Source organism: Pinus tabuliformis, chromosome 2_1 (genome assembly GCF_031772625.1).
Source record: "Pinus tabuliformis cultivar Carrire ecotype Pingquan chromosome 2_1, CPIR1, whole genome shotgun sequence".
Lineage (NCBI taxonomy): Eukaryota > Viridiplantae > Streptophyta > Pinopsida > Pinales > Pinaceae > Pinus > Pinus tabuliformis.
The window spans coordinates 184,463,641-184,481,243 of record NC_142299.1 but is presented as its reverse complement, the minus strand read 5'-3'; the positions used below and the strand labels follow the sequence as shown (position 1 = coordinate 184,481,243).

General features: G+C 39.1%; 1 pseudogene; it reads left to right on the top strand.

Moving 5' to 3' along the window:
* Nucleotides 1-17,603, top strand: part of LOC149199339 (protein EDS1B-like) — a 58,154-nt pseudogene that overhangs the window by 27,809 nt on the left and 12,742 nt on the right.

Sequence of the window (17,603 nt, the reverse complement as noted above, 5' to 3'; positions counted from 1 at the left end):
TATGATAAAAAAAAATATGCATTAGTTCATAGTGTTAAAAAGTGGAAACATTACATAATGGGTAAAGAAACAATCATACACACAGATCATCAACCACTTCAATATTTACACTCACAAACTAAATTGCAACAATCAAGACATTACAGGTGGATGGGTTTTCTACAACAATTTCATCTTTTTATCAGATATAAGAAGGGCATACATAATAAGGTTGCAGACATGTTATCAAGACCAATTATAAATGCATCCACAATACTTAAGCATAATTCAATAATTCATGAAAGTTACATTGAACAATATGCTCAAGACACATATTTTAAGGATGTATATGCAAGTTTAAGTCATGCCAAGCAGGTAGAATAATTGGATTATTATATAAAGGACAAATTCTTATATCATTTGGGAATGTTATGCATTCCACAAACTGAAAGAGTTAACATAATTCAAGAAGCACATACTTCTCTCATATCAGGTCATTTTGGTGTAAGTAAAATAGTTGCACAATTACAAAGGTTCTATTATTGGCCACGAATGATTGAGACAGTTTCTATATATATATATATATATATATATATATATATATATATATATATCAAAGGATGTACTATGTGTGCTACAAGCAAGCCAAGTAATAGAAAATTAGGCTTGTATACTCCACTTCCAATTCCTTTTCGTCCTTGGGAAAGTGTTTCCATGGATTTTGTTGGGGGATTGCCAAAGTCTAGAAAGGGTCATGATTATTTGTATGTAGTTGTGGATAGGTTCAGTAAGATGTGTATTTTGATACCATGTAATAAACAGGTCACAGCTGAACAAACTGCAAAGTTGTTCTTTCAAAATGTGTGGGTTCATTTTGGGTTACCCACTTCTATTTTATTTGATTGAGATTCTCGATTTGTTGGGAAATTTTGGTCAAGCCTATGGGAGTTAATGGACACAAGGTTAAAGAAGAGCACGAAATTTCATCCAAAAACAAATGGTCAGACAGAAGTGGTCAACAGGACAGTGATATAGTTGCTTCGAGGATATTGCAACAAGCATCATAAACTTTGGGATGAGCATTTGTGTCATGTGCAACATGCTTATAACCGTGCAAAACATTCTTCTACTCAAAGATCTCATTTTGAGACTTGTTTTGGTTTTATAGCAAAGTCTCCCTTGGATTTTGTCTTTAGTAAATACATAGCAGTTGATGGGCACAGTGATGTGGACAAAGCAACCAAGTTCATTGAACAAATCCAGGAAATTCACTAGGAAATACAACAACAACTGGAAAGAAGCCAAGAAAAGTATAAGGCGCGACATGACAAACATAGAGTCGAGCATATTTTTCAAGTTGGTGATCAAGTTTGGTTGTACATCAGCAAAGAAATACTGCAAGGCGAAGGTAAAAAGTTGAAACCAATTAGATATGGTCCTTTCTAAATACTTGATAAAATTGGTGAAAATGCTTTCCGCCTTGATCTACCAGCTTATATGAAAATCTATTCAGTCGTTAATGTTGAAAAGTTGAGGTTGTATGAACCTTCATTGATTGAAGATCTCGAATATCAAGGTCCGCTACCTTCCATTGAGGATCTGTTGTCCAAGTATCTCAATGAGTTATAGAATGACATAGTTCTTGATAGGAGGATAAGAACTTCGCAACGAGGGAACAATGAGTATCTTTGAGTCGAATCAAAGGTAAAAATCCAAGTAAAGCATGATGGATAGATATTGGAAAAGTGAAGGAACTTTATCCTCACTTACTCGATATTAAAACCAACTTTTGGTGGACCAAAAGCTTCTAGTGGGGAGGAGTGATCCAAAATGGATTCAGCGTAGCGTCTAGATCAAAAGTATTCAAATACAGTTGAACATGGAATAATGCTGAAGTGCTCATGAATATGAAGCCAACGGTGCAAACAACATGCAAATCCAAGTTCAGATAAGGAAAATAGAGCCAATTAAAGATTTAGGTCAAAATTCAATACCTACGTCAGCAAGACATGTGGCAACCCGAGAAAGAGTCACAGGTTCTTGATGATGTCAGCACAGAAGATGATGTGGTAGTCTGTGGTTCATACCACAGGCGATGGGGATCAACGATCTAGAGCAGAGATCGCTTAATGAAAGGAGATCGACGCATATCGCATTGAAACATGCAGGTAGGTCATCCTGGAAAACAAACACAATAAAGTTATGAAAAAGAAGTTAAACTCTTTGAGTTTTGACAGGAGAGAGGTAAATGGTTTATTACGTGCCTTCAAGGCAGGAAGCGGTTTTTGACCAAGAGCACATGATTCAACTCAGCGCTCGACACGTAGCCTCCCAGAAACCACTTTCTCACATGCCTTCAGAGAATTAGTAAACATACTAGTTGGAGTGCGAGACCGCACGACAACCGTTGGATCCCACAAGATAGATCAACGATGCAGAATGTCCAGATTAGTTGATGAGCGAGATGTGATAGCTGTCAGATGGTCGGTTCTTGAGATCAGTGCCAGGGAAAGGCTGGATGGTCGGGGTCCACCCCGCACCCGTCGATCCTTTCGTTTATAGTTTGTTTCTATTATAAGCGTATTGTTGCATGTTTATTGCAATTTGTAACTATACGTGTTATATAAACACCATAACACAGAAAAGTTGAGGAGTGCATTGTGAACTGTTCCAGGGGGTCTAGAGATTAGGGTGACCAAGTACGGTCGAGTGTATACTCGTTTCAACTCGAAGATTTGAGCTAAACACAGTGGTGATATCCATTTACTAGGTTGAGACTTTATTTTTGAGCTCAAACCTGTAACAACTATTTGAAGAACATAATAAAGAGGTCAGCACTGGAAGCTAAAGGACCAGGAGATGTAGCCAGGAAGTCTGGTGAACTCCTTTATCAATTTTGGTTGTGATTATGTGTTTGATTATGTTTTTATAATTGTTTAAGCGTTTATGTTATTTGCAACCTTATCGATCCATTGCATTAAGTAACATAGGAAACTTCACACATAGTCTATAATATCTTTTGCAACCTTCATGAGACTGATGGACGAAATCTTGTGGCCCTTCACCAATGCATTCATGGTGGTGTATTTATATGACATCTTGATCTTCAGCTAGAGTTGGGAAGAGAAACTCCACCATATTCGACAAGTCCTTCAAACCCTTTGACAACACAAGTTGTGTGCTAACTCGGAGAAATGTACCTTTGGCCTGACCCAAGTTGAATATTTGCAGTACATCATTAATGATAAAGCTGTACATGTGGACCCATCCAAGATGTAAGTCATTCGGGATGGGCCAGCCCCAACCACTCTCATGGAGCTCCGCAGCTTTTTGGGGCTTGCCAATTTTTACCATAGGTTCATGTTGGGGTTTTCTCATATCACTTGGCCTTTAACTCAAGTCACCAAGGGCGGAGCAAAAGCCAAGTTCTTTTGGTCAGAAACCCAACAATGGACATTCTCCGGGTTGAAGAATCGCCTCTGTTTTGCACCACTGCTCACATTACGAGACCTGCAACAACCATTTGAGATTGAGACAGATGCCTCCGACTATGCTATTGGTGCAGTTCTTACTCAACATGGGCATCTGGTGGCTTACCATAGTGAGACACTTTCGGACACAGTCTGAAAGTACCCAACTTACAACAAAGAATTGTATTCCATTGTGTAGGCTTGTTTAAAATGGAAGAATTACATTCTGGGTAAGGAAACGGTCATCCACACAGACCACCGGCCTCTATAGTTCATACAGACATAAGGGAAGTTGCAGAAGGATTGTCATCATAAATGGTCCACCTATCTACAATAGTTCCATTTGAACATTAAGTATAAGAAGGACAATACCAATAATGTCACTGATTGCCTCATGCGACCACTGGTCATGGCGCTAATCACTGTGCTTAGCTACTATGGGCACGAGACATTGGGGTGGTTGAATCTTTACAAGAGTGATCCAGAATTCGACAACATATACCAAACACTCCTAGAAGGGAAGAATGTTCCAAATTGTTGGAAATAATACTGAGAGGGGTGGTGAATCAGTATTATCTAATTCTTTTTCAATATATTTATACTTTGAATTATTGTATGTCAGTACCATAAAATAATGAGCATGAAGAAGAAAAATATATAGTCACACCAAAGAACACCAGACATAAGGTGGAAACACAATGTGGGTGAAAACCACCTGCTGCAATATGTCTCTATATTCTTTAAATTAGAAACTCCTTTTACAATGATTTTGTACTGGTGTAGTCCTTTACCAGTACGCAAGCTGCAACCTGCAGAGAGCTACAACTCTCTCTCCTGGAAGGGAGTTACAACCCCCTACTTCTTTTCTTTCAAGGACCACTTTTCATAAATTTTCAGACTGGATCCATGAACATCAATTAATCATCAAGTATATCTGCATCAAAACAATCTCCTTTTCCCAATTAGCACTGAATCAAGTAAACACTTCTCTGACAGCTGTACCCAGAACACAGTAACAGTAACCACACACCGAATTCTGAACCCAGAATACTGCAGCAATAGACATAGGCAGCTAGATCATAATTTAAAGATATATGCTACTTCAACAACCTGAAACCTGCGTGCAGATCTATAAAGGATAATTCCTTCTTTCAAATATTCAGACACTAATTAACCCAGATTGTCAGATTTATAGATCAAGCATGCGCCTCATATAACATATCAAAATCATACAAAGATACTATTATTCAAGCATAAAGATTATGACCCATCAATAGAACTCATCCTTCTTTATGCGCTAAGGTTCCTCCTTCATTCAGATCCAGATCTGCACCATAACCCAATCACAAATATTTCATATCTATCACTTATTAGATATTCAATTCATTCGATGATGCTTTGCCAAATGATCTTCTTCCTCTTATATAGTCTTAGGCCTTTCACAATACCACGGTCCAAAACCATAATAACACAATACCACGGACCCAATACTTGGGATCAACACTTTTGGATGCAATACCACAGACCAAAACCATAGGATCAAAAACTATCGGACTAATACCATGAACCAACCATGAAAGTGTGTGAGATCAACACTTTTGGATGCAATACCACGGACCAAAACCATAGGATCAAAAACTATCGGACTAATACCATGAACCAACCATGAAAGTGCATGAGATCAACACTTTTGGATGCAATACCACGGACCAAAACCATAGCATCAAAAACTGTTGGAATAATACCATGAGCCAACCATGAAAGTGCGTGAACTTTTCTCTTCATGAAAAGAACTTTTCTGTGCATGAAAGTGCGTGAACTTTTCTCTACATGAAATAAACTTTTCTCTGCATAAAAGTGCGTGAAATTTTCTTTACATGAAATAAACTTTTCTCTGCATAAAAGTGTGTGAAATTTTCTCTACATGAAATAAATTTTCTCTGCATAAAAGTGCGTGAACTTTTCTCTACATGAAAGAAACTTTTATCTGCATAAAAGTGCGTGAACCTTTCTCTACATGAAATAAACTTTTCTCTGCATAAAAGTGCGTGAACTTTTCTGCACTATAATTTATCATCTGAGATGAGTGGGTTGCCATCAAGTACAACATATGTATCATAATGCCAACAATCTCCCCCTTTGGACTTGATGGCAACAACAACCAATCACTCTCCCCCTTTGACATCAAGGGCAAAGGGCAAACCGAGATAATATCTTTCCTAGAGAAACATTATGCTTCCCATACTCCCCTTGAGTATCTGCTGACATCTCTGAAAGAGCTCCCCCTTTGTATATTCCAAGGTGAACCACTCTGTCCATGCTTCCTCTGAGTACATGCTGAAGTCTCTGCTCTATTGAAGTGTGATGTTCACGCTCCCCCTGACTATAAGCAAGGTCAATAACTGATAGCAGCAGCATCTGATAATCACCATAAATGACCATGAAAGAGATAGAGACATATTGTAGCAATATTCCTTCTGTCCTTCCTCCATAATGCCAACAATGCATTATATGCTCCCCCTGAACTTGTGCCATTCGATCTTTGACCAATCCGCAACTCAGCAAATGTACGCATATACCCCAGATGAACCTTGCGTACAACCAAAAATCAGAAGAGAGTCAACAACAAGATGATACATCAACAACCCCCAGCTTTTGCCTAAGGTATTCAAAGGTCTCCCTGGGCAATGGTTTGGTGAGTATATCAACAACTTGTTCCTTAGAAGGAACATACTCCAACTTGACCTTTTGTTCAAGCACTTGTTCTCGGAGAAAGTGATATTTGATTGGTATGTGCTTGGTCTTTGAATGCATGACTGGGTTCTTTGAAATGCTGATTGCACTTGTATTATCACATAAGATGGAGATAGGTGGTGTACAAGTGATTTGAAAATCTTGCAAGGTCTGCATCATCCAAAGGAGTTGAGTGCAACAAGATGCAGCAGCCACATATTCTGCTTCAGTTGTAGACAAAGCAATTGAACTCTGTTTCTTGCTGAACCAAGATACTAATCGGGAACCCATAAAGAATGCACCACCACTTGTGCTCTTCCTGTCATCCACGCTTCCGGCCCAATCCGCATCTATATAAGCATGAAGTGTGAGATCTGTATCTCTAGGATACCATAAGCCATAGTTTTGAGTCCCTTGAATATATTTGAAGATTCTCTTCAATGCCTGAAGATGAGTTTCCTTTGGATTTTCCTTAAATCTTCCAACTATTCCCACTGCATGCATGATGTCTGGTCGGGTACCTGTCAAATAAAGTAGACTTCCAATCATAGATCTGTAAGTTGGTTGATGCACTGCTGCTGATTCATCATTTGCACTGAGGTTACATCTTGTGACCATGGGTGTACATACTGGTTTTGCTTCTTCCATACCATATTTCTTCAAAATCTGCTTGAGATACTTGGTTTGAGACAAGAAGATCCCTCCTTCATTTTGTTGGATTTGCAAACCAAGAAAATATGTCAATTCTCCAAGCAAGAACATTTCGAATTCTTTCTGCATCACCAAGGCAAAGCTTTGACTCATAGATTCTTCATTGCTGCCAAAGATAATGTCATCTACATACACAACAAGTATTAGCAATTTGTCATTTTCAATTTTTATATAAAGATTGCTAGCTGCTGATCCTTTTGAAAAACCTTATTGATGAAGATATTTGTCCAAATGATAGTACCAAGCCCTTGGAGCTTGTTTAAGACCATAGAGAGCCTTTTTCAATCTGCATACAAGATTTGGATCATTTCCAAGAATGAAACCATCTGGCTGCTCAATGTATACTTCTTCTTCTAAGTCTCCATTCAGAAAGGCTGATTTCACGTCCATTTGAAATACTTTGAACTTTTGAAAGCTTGAGAGAGCAAGGAACATTCAGATGGCCTCAAGTCTTGCAACAGGAGCAAAAGTTTCTTCAAAATCTATTCCTTCTTGCTGCGCATACCCTTTACAAACAAGTTTGGCCTTGTTTCTAATTACTTCCCCATTTTCATTCAACTTATTTTTGAAGACCCATTTTGTCCCTATAACATTCTTATCCTTTGATCTAGGAACCAACTCCCAAGTGTTGTTCTTTTCGATCTACTCAAGTTCTTCATCCATTGCTTTGACCCAACATTCATCTTTGCATGCCTCTTTTACATTTTGTGGTTCAGTGGATGAGAGTAATGCCAAATAGCTTGAAGCTTCTACAATTGTTCTTCTTGTTTGTACACCTGCTTCTTTTTGCCCCAAAATCTGAGATTCTAGATGATTCTTCTGAACGTACCTGGATGGAGTCTTCTCTTCTACCCTTATCTGTTCCTCTGGTGCTTCTTGAGGTTCTTCTTCTTCATCATTCTGTCTTTGAGGGTAGTCTTCATCTTCTTCGATATTTTCATGATTTACTTGCCTAGGAATGTATCCTTTTTCTTCAACCACTACATCAATGCTGTCAACAATTCTTCCAAGTCTTTTATTGTAGCACTTATATGCTTTGCTGTGTGGAGAATAAAAAAGAAGAATGCATTCATCTGCTCTAGGTTCAAGTTTGCCAAGTTGCTCATCAGTATTCTTAATATAACATTTTCTCCCAAAGATTTTGAAGTGTTTTACCGAAGGAGTCTCACCATACCAGAGTTCATGAGGAGTTTGAGTGTTGTTCACTCAGACATTTGTTTTATTGAGAATAACAACCGCAGCATATGCAGCTTCACCCCAGAAAGTTGCGGGAGTTCCGGACTCATCAAGCATAGCACGGGCCATTTGTTGGACTGTTCTGTTCATCCTTTCCACCACTCCATTTTGCTGAGGAGTTCTAGCTGTAGAGAATTCCCTTCTTATCCCATGTTCTTCACAGAAATCGAAAAATTCATTTTAGGTAAACTCCCCACCTCTGTCGGACCTGAGGCACTTAATTTTGTAACTTGATTCATTTTCAACCAAGGCTTTAAAGGATTTGAATTTTTCGAATGCTTCGTCTTTGTGCTTCAAAAGTCCTAACCAAACAAACCTGGAGAAATCGTCAATGAATAATATCAAGTATTCTTCTCCTCGAGGTGACCTCGTCCTGAAAGGACCACATACATCTGTATGGACTAGTTCAAGAGGCCTGCTGGCTGATCCTTCCTTCTCCAGGAAGTTGGTTCTGGTTTGCTTACCAAACTGACATGATTTAGTGTTGTCTGGAATTTTGATATCTGGAAGACCACGAACTACCTGCTATTTGCATGCCTTCCTTATTTGTGAAAAGCTTAGATGCCCCAACCTCCGGTGCCATAACCAATGTTCATCATCCTTGCTCAAATAGCATTGTTGTTGTCCTTCTTCAAATATGTATAGATTATTTGGAGTTCTTCTACCTTTGATCACTGATTTCCCTATATCAAGATCACGAACGCTACATCCATTTGATCGAAATATTACCTCGGTTCCTTGATCGCACATCTAACTGACACTCAGAAGGTTATGCTTCAAGCCATCAACATACAAAACATTTCCAGCTTTGACCTTTTCTTTTAACTGAGCTGTGCATTTTCCTTTTATAGCTGCTGGAGTATCATTTCCAAAAGAAACTTTCTTTCCCTTTTCTAAAGCAGAATATGATTCAAGTTTTTCTTTATCACCTGTCATATGCTTCGAACATCCACTGTCGATGTACCATAGATTTTCCTGTCCCTCTGCATAAAAGGCTATCCCACATCTTTCTGATTGTGGTTCCTTTATTCTCCATGTTCTGGTGCTTGAGGCTTGTTCCTTTGTCTGCTGAAATCTGCTCCTGCATTCAGAATCTTCATGACTGAAGTTATTACAAATAGAACATTCAATTTCATTTTCAAGAACCAAAAAGTTGTTATAGGTCCTTTTTGTAATCCCAGTCATACTTCTTTGTTTTTTAGCTTCTCTAGTCATGATTGTTTTATGTGCAACACGTTGAACTGCTTTGTGACCAAAGTTATGGCAAGAGAAACATTGGCCATTGAAGAAACTTTTGCCGTTATCAAATCTACCGCCCAAATGATTGTAATTCTTATTGTCATCCATTCTTGAAGCAAATTGAGAAGATTTTACCTGTGGCTGGTTGTAGCTTTTGTTCACCCTTAATACAGATTGCCTCTGGTTTACCTGGTAGTCTTTGTTAGTTCTTGATGTAATTCGTCCCTGCTTTACCTGGTGATCTCCATTATGCTTTTGCTCATTCCTTCTTGCTGCATCAAGATAACTCTTTGAGGTAGATGCTTGAGATGTTTCTCCATTATACCCCAGACCTGTCTTGTTTAGCGGAGAACGTTTTACATTGATGATCTCATCCAGAGTTTCAGATCCTTTGACAAACTTAAGATTAATAGTCTTTGTTTTCTCAATTTCTTTTCTAAGGCCAACAATTTCACATTCTAACTTTTCAAGAAATTTTTCTTTTTCATCAATTTGAAATTGTAGAGTATCAATGATCACATTCTTTTCTTCTATACATGTCTTGAGTCTAGAAATCTCTTCATAAAAACTATCCACATCTATAGCATCCATGTAATCATCATCTTCAAAGGCCATTAAAAGTTTATAGTCATTACCTCGTTCATCTTCATCACTATTTGATAGACCATCACTGTCTTCATGAGTGTAGTAGCTTTTCTTATTTGCATTTTGTTTCTTGTTGCATCTAATAGGTTCCTTTCCCTTGTCGATCTTATCCTTATGAGGAAATTTGGCAGAATAGTGACATAATCTTCCACAAGCAAAGCATTTGAAGGGTAACTTACCTCTGAACCGTCCAACACCCCGTTGAAGATTTCTGAAAAAATTTGATTCTTCTTCTTCTTCTGACCCATGTCCTGACTCATAGTACTCTCCTTTACCTGAAGCCTTGAAGGCAGCTTCTTTCCTGTCAGATGGACCTCCTTTTCTCATTTCATAAGCAGTTAGAATTCCATGTAGTTGTGACATTTTAAGATGTTGTAGATTCTCCTTTTCTTCTATAGCAGAAACTTTAGATTCAAACCTAGGTGACAAAGATCTTAGAACTTTTTCAACCACAACAGCCTCTTTTATTTCTTCACCCAAATTTTTCATACAATTAACAATCTCATCCACACGAAGAAAATAGTTAGCCACACTTTCATCATTATACATCTTGAGATTTTCATATTGAATCCTGAGGGTTTGAAGTTTTGCACGTTTTACCTGATCATCTCCTTCATAGCTCAGAACAATCTTGTCCCATATTTCTTTTGCGGATTTATACTGCATAACTTTCACAAATTCTGATTGAGATAGACATCCTAGAAGAGTATTGGCTGCCTTTGCATTTGTTTCATATTTCTTCTTCTCAGCTGGATCTGTAGGAGTAGCTGATGGAAAAGTATACCCTGTTTCTACGATGTCCCAGACTTCTGTACCCAAAGATTGAAGATAGGCAGTAACTCTTACCTTCCAATACACGAAGTTTGTCCCATCAAAAATCGGTGGCCTGATTGATGCTTCCCTCTCGTAGTTGCTCATGATGATAGATCTTCCTTCAAGCGATCAAGCTCCTTCAGAAGGACCTGCTCTGATACCAATTGTTGGAAATAATACTGAGAGGGGGGGTGAATCAGTATTATCTAATTCTTTTTCAATATATTTATACTTTGAATTATTGTATGTCAGTACCATAAAGTAATGAGCACAAACAAGAAAAACAGATAGTCATACCAAAGAACACCAGATATAAGGTGGAAACCCAATGTGGGTGAAAACCACCTGCTGCAATATGTCTCTATATTCTTTCAATTAGAAACTCCTTTTACAATGATTTTGTACTGGTGCAGTCCTTTACCAGTACGCAGGCTGCAACCTGCAGAGAGCTACAACTCTCTCTCCTGGAAGGGAGTTACAACCCCCTACTTCTTTTCTTTCAAGGACCACTTTTCATAAATTTTCAGACTGGATCCATGAACATCAATCAATCATCAAGTATATCTGCATCAAAAAATCTCCTTTTCCCAATTAGCACTGAATCAAGTAAACACTTCTCTGACAGCTGTACCCAGAACACAGTAACAGTAACCACACACCAAATTCTGAACCCAGAATACTGCAGCAATAGACAGAGGCAGCTAGATCATAATTTAAAGATATACGCTACTTCAACAACTTGAAACCTGTGTGCAGATCTATAAAGGATAATTCCTTCTTTCAAATATTCAGACACTAATTAACCCAGATTGTCAGATTTATAGATCAAGCATGTGCCTCATATAACAGATCAAAATCATACAAAGATACTATTATTCAAGCATAAAGATTATGACCCATCAATAGAACTTATCCTTCTTTATGCGCTAAGGTTCCTCCTTCATTCAAATCCAGATCTGCACCATAACCCAATCACAAATATTTCAGATCTAGCACTTATTAGATATTCAATTCATTCGATGATGCTTTGCCAAATGATCTTCTTCCTCTTATATAGTCTTAGGCCTTTCACAATACCATGGTCCAAAACCATAATAACACAATACCACGGACCCAATACTTGGGATCAACACTTTTGGATGCAATACCACAGACCAAAACCATAGGATCAAAAACTGTCGGACTAATACCATGAACCAACCATGAAAGTGCGTGAGATCAACACTTTTGGATGCAATACCACGGACCAAAACCATAGGATAAAAAACTATCGGACTAATACCATGAACCAACCATGAAAGTGCATGAGATCAACACTTTTGGATGCAATACCACGGACCAAAACCATAGCATCAAAAACTGTCGGACTAATACCATGAGCCAACCATGAAAGTGCGTGAACTTTTCTCTTCATGAAATGAACTTTTCTCTGCATGAAAGTGCGTGAAATTTTCTCTACATGAAATAAACTTTTCTCTGCATAAAAGTGCGTGAAATTTTCTCTACATGAAATAAACTTTTCTCTGCATAAAAGTGCGTGAACGTTTCTCTACATGAAATAAAATTTTCTCTGCATAAAAGTGCGTGAACTTTTCTCTACATGAAAGAAACTTTTATCTGCATAAAAGTGCGTGAACTTTTCTCTACATGAAATAAACTTTTCTCTGCATAAAAGTGCGTGAACTTGTCTGCACTATAATTTATCATCTGAGATGAGTGGGTTGCCATCAAGTACAACATATGTATCATAATGCCAACACAAATCTTCACCTTTAGGATGCACTGTTATGCCATTTTGGACACATATGTGTTCCTTCAAGTGAGCATGCCAAGATGGTTTGGCAGGCACACTACAGTCGGGTCGTTGGACATTTCAAAGTAGAGAAAATCGTGGCGGTATTGCAGAAGTATTTTTATTGGCCGAAACTTTGTTAGGATGTTGGGAAGTACATTTGATCTTTCACTGCCTACACCATTTCCAAACCAACCATCAAGAAGTAAGGCCTGTATACTCCTTTACCTACTCCTAGTCGACCTTAGGAATCTGTCTCCATGGATTATATGCCAGGCCTTCCATCTATTAAGCACAACAAAAATTGTGTTTTCATGGTCGTCGACAGATTCTGTAAGATGGCCATCATGGTGGCCTGCAAGAAGAGTATCATAGCAGAGGCCACTGTTAAGCTCTTCTTTGAGTGAGTGTGGGTACACTTTGGGATCCACAGTCCATTATCTCAGATCCGGACATCAGATTCCTAAGTGCATTTTGGTCAAGTCTTTGGTCGATGCTAGATACAAAACTCACTAAGTCCATAGCTTTCCATCCCCAAATTGATGGCGAAACAGAGGTTGTCAACAAGATGATCGTACACATTCTGCACATGTACAACTTGAAGCATCCACGCACATGGGATGAAAGTCTCCCCTATGTCCAACATAGCTACAACAAAGCTCTCCACAGTTCAACATGCCACAACCTCTTTCAAGTAGGGCTGGGATTTCAGCCATTATGCCCCATTGATGTGGCCATACCATTTGTAGCCACTCAGGTAGATTCGACTCACCTGTAGTCCGAAGCCGAAAAAGATAACAACTTCATTGATCGCATTCAACACATCTGTTAATAAGTCCATGATATATTGGATAGATCCAATGCTAAGTACAAACAGCGACATGATCAACAACGAGTGCCGCACAAATTCCAAGTGGGTAACAAATTTTGGCTACATTTGCAGAAGGAGCGCCTTGTTGGACCCCACCACAAGCTTTCCCTGCTCTGATATGGGCCATACACCATCACCAAGGTCGTTGGGGACAATTCCTTCGAGCTAAAAATCCCACTGTTCCTTGGTCTGCACCCAGTGTTCAATGTAGATCGCCCTCGGCCATAATTTCCACCATTGTTGGACACATCTGACATTGCAGAACAACTCACACCAATGGAGTCAACCCGGACTGCATGAAACAAGCCACAACTGATCAGAGCATGGACACACAGATCAAGAACACTCAACAACATAGGATACAACTATATTGAGTTGTCAAAGCAGGTGAAATCCTTCACCAAGGAAAATGGCTCATCAAGGACCAAGTTCAACAGAAGTTTCCTCATCTCATGGGGGAAATCAACGTAATGGGGACCATTGCTTCCTAAGGGGGAGGACTAATCCAGGTGGATATTGGTGGCCACCCGCCTATTCCACTTGGACCCTCACCATTGTTTCTTTCAGTTTTTCAGTTTCCTTAATTGTAGCGCAGTTTACTATTTTTGGCAGTTTTTCAGGTCCTAAAATTCCGGAGCTATTTTGAGGCCCTAAACAACGTTCTTTTGGCAAATAATTGCCGGTGATTCGATAGTTAATGATGTCAGTAGTTGTAATCCTCGGAGAGATCTTTCCAACGAGGTATCATATGCGTCAAACAGAGATAATATGATCAAGTTACGACCCCAGGAAGTTGCCCAATTAACAACAACGGGGCCCATAAACTCTTGGTGTTACATCTCCTCTGGTTAGGGTTTTGGTTGTTTAGTATTTTCTCTTATTGTTCAATAATAAAAAGGCCCTTGAGCCACCACATCTCTTCTGAGAGATAAGCTACCATCGCTCGGGCTATCTTATTTCCATTATGTTTGTAAGCATAGTTTAGTATTTTTCTATTAATGAAATGTGGTGTTTTTTTGTTGCATATCTGTGCTAATGAGTATATATATAAGTTGTTTTGTTCCTGTTTAAGCTCAGATCACACACCTAGACCACAATCCCTGATATTCTCCCTCATATCATACTAGAAGACAATGAAAGCCTGAAGGACTAAGATTGAAATGCTCAATATTTCTCCAAATGCACGGACTAGTTCCAACTTCCCTTAAAAACATGAAACAATAGAAGCATGGGCTTACCACCTGCCTCATTCTTGTGAAACATAGTTCTTTTGATTTCCAACTCCCACACTGCACATGATCAAAGAAATGTTCTCCATGCCAAAAGCTTAACCTTGACCACCCTTCAAGAAAGTTGTGAATCCTATCTGGACTTTCCAATTATGGACATTTCCATCCACATAACATAATGGTATATCTCCCATGCCCTGAAATGAACAGAATCGCTTCCAAATGTACGACAGAAGTCTTTGCACCAGAGAAACAATAAAATGGATAAAAAATTGCTACATATGCATGTGGTTAAGAATTTCGCATAGTACAAAAACCTGCTATGATTGCCTAAAATACCTTAGAAAACAAAATTCAAACTACATTCCTTTTTCATGATGATGTTTGTGAGGGGGAAACACTTGCCACAACGATGTGCCTTAATTTTTACCTTGTTCGGATTATGAGAGGGCTTTCTGGTGAGTCTGTAAGGGAGAAAGCCTTTCCACAATTCCATGCCTTAATTTGTAACTTGTCTGAATTGGGTTTTATGTACCTTCTGTGAATTATGAAAGGGTTTTATGGTTTGACTCACCAAGATTTGAACCTTGAATTTCATGATTTACATAATCACCAATTAAATTGTATCTCATAGATTTTTTTTTTTTTTCGTGGAAAAATCATAATTTTCTATTAATTATAAAAAGTTACATATGTAGATGCACATAGTGCATTATTTTATTGTCCCAAGTTGCACCACTAAAAATGCTAGTGCCCATGTAATCCAATAATGTCACTGATTGCCTCATGCGACCACCGGTCATGGCGCTAATCACTGTGCTTAGCTACTATGGGCACGAGACATTGGGGTGGTCGCATCTTTACAAGAGTGATCCAGAATTCGACAACATAACCAGACACTCCTAGAAGGGAAGAAAGTTCCAAATCTTCACCTTTAGGATGCACTATTATGCCATTTAGGACACATATGTGTTCCTTCAAGTGAGCATGCCAAGATGGTTTGGCAGGCACATTACAGTCGGGTCGTTGGACATTTCAAAGTAGAGAAAACCGTGGCGGTATTGCAGAAGTATTTTTATTGGCCGAAACTTTGTCAGGATGTTGGGAAGTACATTTGATCTTGCACTGCCTACACCATTTCCAAACCAACCATCAAGAAGTAAGGCCTGTATACTCCTTTACCTACTCCTAGTCGACCTTGGGAATCTGTCTCCATGGATTATATGCCAGGCCTTCCATCTATTAAGCACAACAAAAATTGTGTTTTCATGGTCGTTGACAGATTCTGTAAGATGGCCATCATGGTGGCCTGCAAGAAGAGTATCATAGCAGAGGCCACTGCTAAGCTCTTCTTTGAGTGAGTGTGGGTACACTTTGGGATCCACAGTCCATTATCTCAGATCGGGACATCAGATTCCTAAGTGCATTTTGGTCAAGTCTTTGGTCGATGCTGGATACAAAACTCACTAAGTCCATAGCTTTCCATCCCCAAATTGATGGCAAAATAGAGGTTGTCAACAAGATGATCGTACACATTCTGCACATGTACAACTTGAAGCATCCACGCACATGGGATGAAAGTCTCCCCTATGTCCAACATAGCTACAACAAAGCTCTCCACAGTTCAACATGCCACAACCTCTTTCAAGTAGGGCTGGGATTTCAGCCATTATGCCCCATTGATGTGGCCATACCATTTGTAGCCACTCAGGTAGATTCGGCTCACCTGTAGTCCGAAGTCGAAACAGATAACAACTTCATTGATCGCATTCAACACATCTGTTAATAATTCCATGATATATTGGATAGATCCAATGCTAAGTACAAACAGCGACATGATCAACATCGAGTGCCGCACAAATTCCAAGTGGGTGACAAAGTTTGGCTACATTTGCAGAAGGAGTGCCTTGTTGGACCCCACCACAAGCTTTCCCTGCTCTGATATGGGCCATGCACCATCACCAAGGTCGTTGGGGACAATTCCTTCGAGCTAAAATTCCCACCATTCCTTGGTCTGCACCCAGTGTTCAATGTAGATCGCCCTCGGCCATACTTTCCACCATTGTTGGACACATCTGACATTGCAGAACAACTCACACCAATGGAGTCAACCCGGACTGCATGAAACAAGCCACAACTGATCAGAGCATGGACACACAGATCAAGAACACTCAACAACATAGGATACAACTATATTGAGTTGTCAAAGCAGGTGAAATCCTTCACCAAGGAAAATGGCTCATCAAGGACCAAGTTCAACAGAAGTTTACTCATCTCATGGGGGAAATCAACGCAATGGGGACCATTGCTTCCTAAGGGGGGAGGACTAATCCAGGTGGATATTGGTGGCCACCCGCCTATTCCACTTGGACCCTCACCATTGTTTCTTTCAATTTTTCAGTTTCCTTAATTGTAGCACAGTGTACTATTTTTGGCAGTTTTTCAGGTCCTAAAATTCCGGAGCTATTTTGAGGCCCTAAACAACGTTCTTTTGGCAAATAATTGCCAGTGATTTGATAGTTAATGATGTCAGCAGTTGTAATCCTCGGAGAGATCTTTCCAACGAGGTATCATATGCGTCAAACAAAGATAATATGATCAAGTTACAACCCCAGGAAGTTGCCCAACTAACAACAACGGGGCCCATAAACTCTTGGTGTTACATCTCCTCTGGTTAGGGTTTTGGTTGTTTAGTCTTTTCTCTTATCGTTCAATAATAGAAAGGCCCTTGAGCCACCACATCTCTTCTGAGAGATAAGCTACCATCGCCCGGGCTATCTTATTTCCATTATGTTTGTAAGCATAGTTTAGTATTTTTCTATTAATGAAATGTGGTGTTTTTTTGTTGCATATCTGTGCTAATGAGTATATCTATAAGTTGTTTT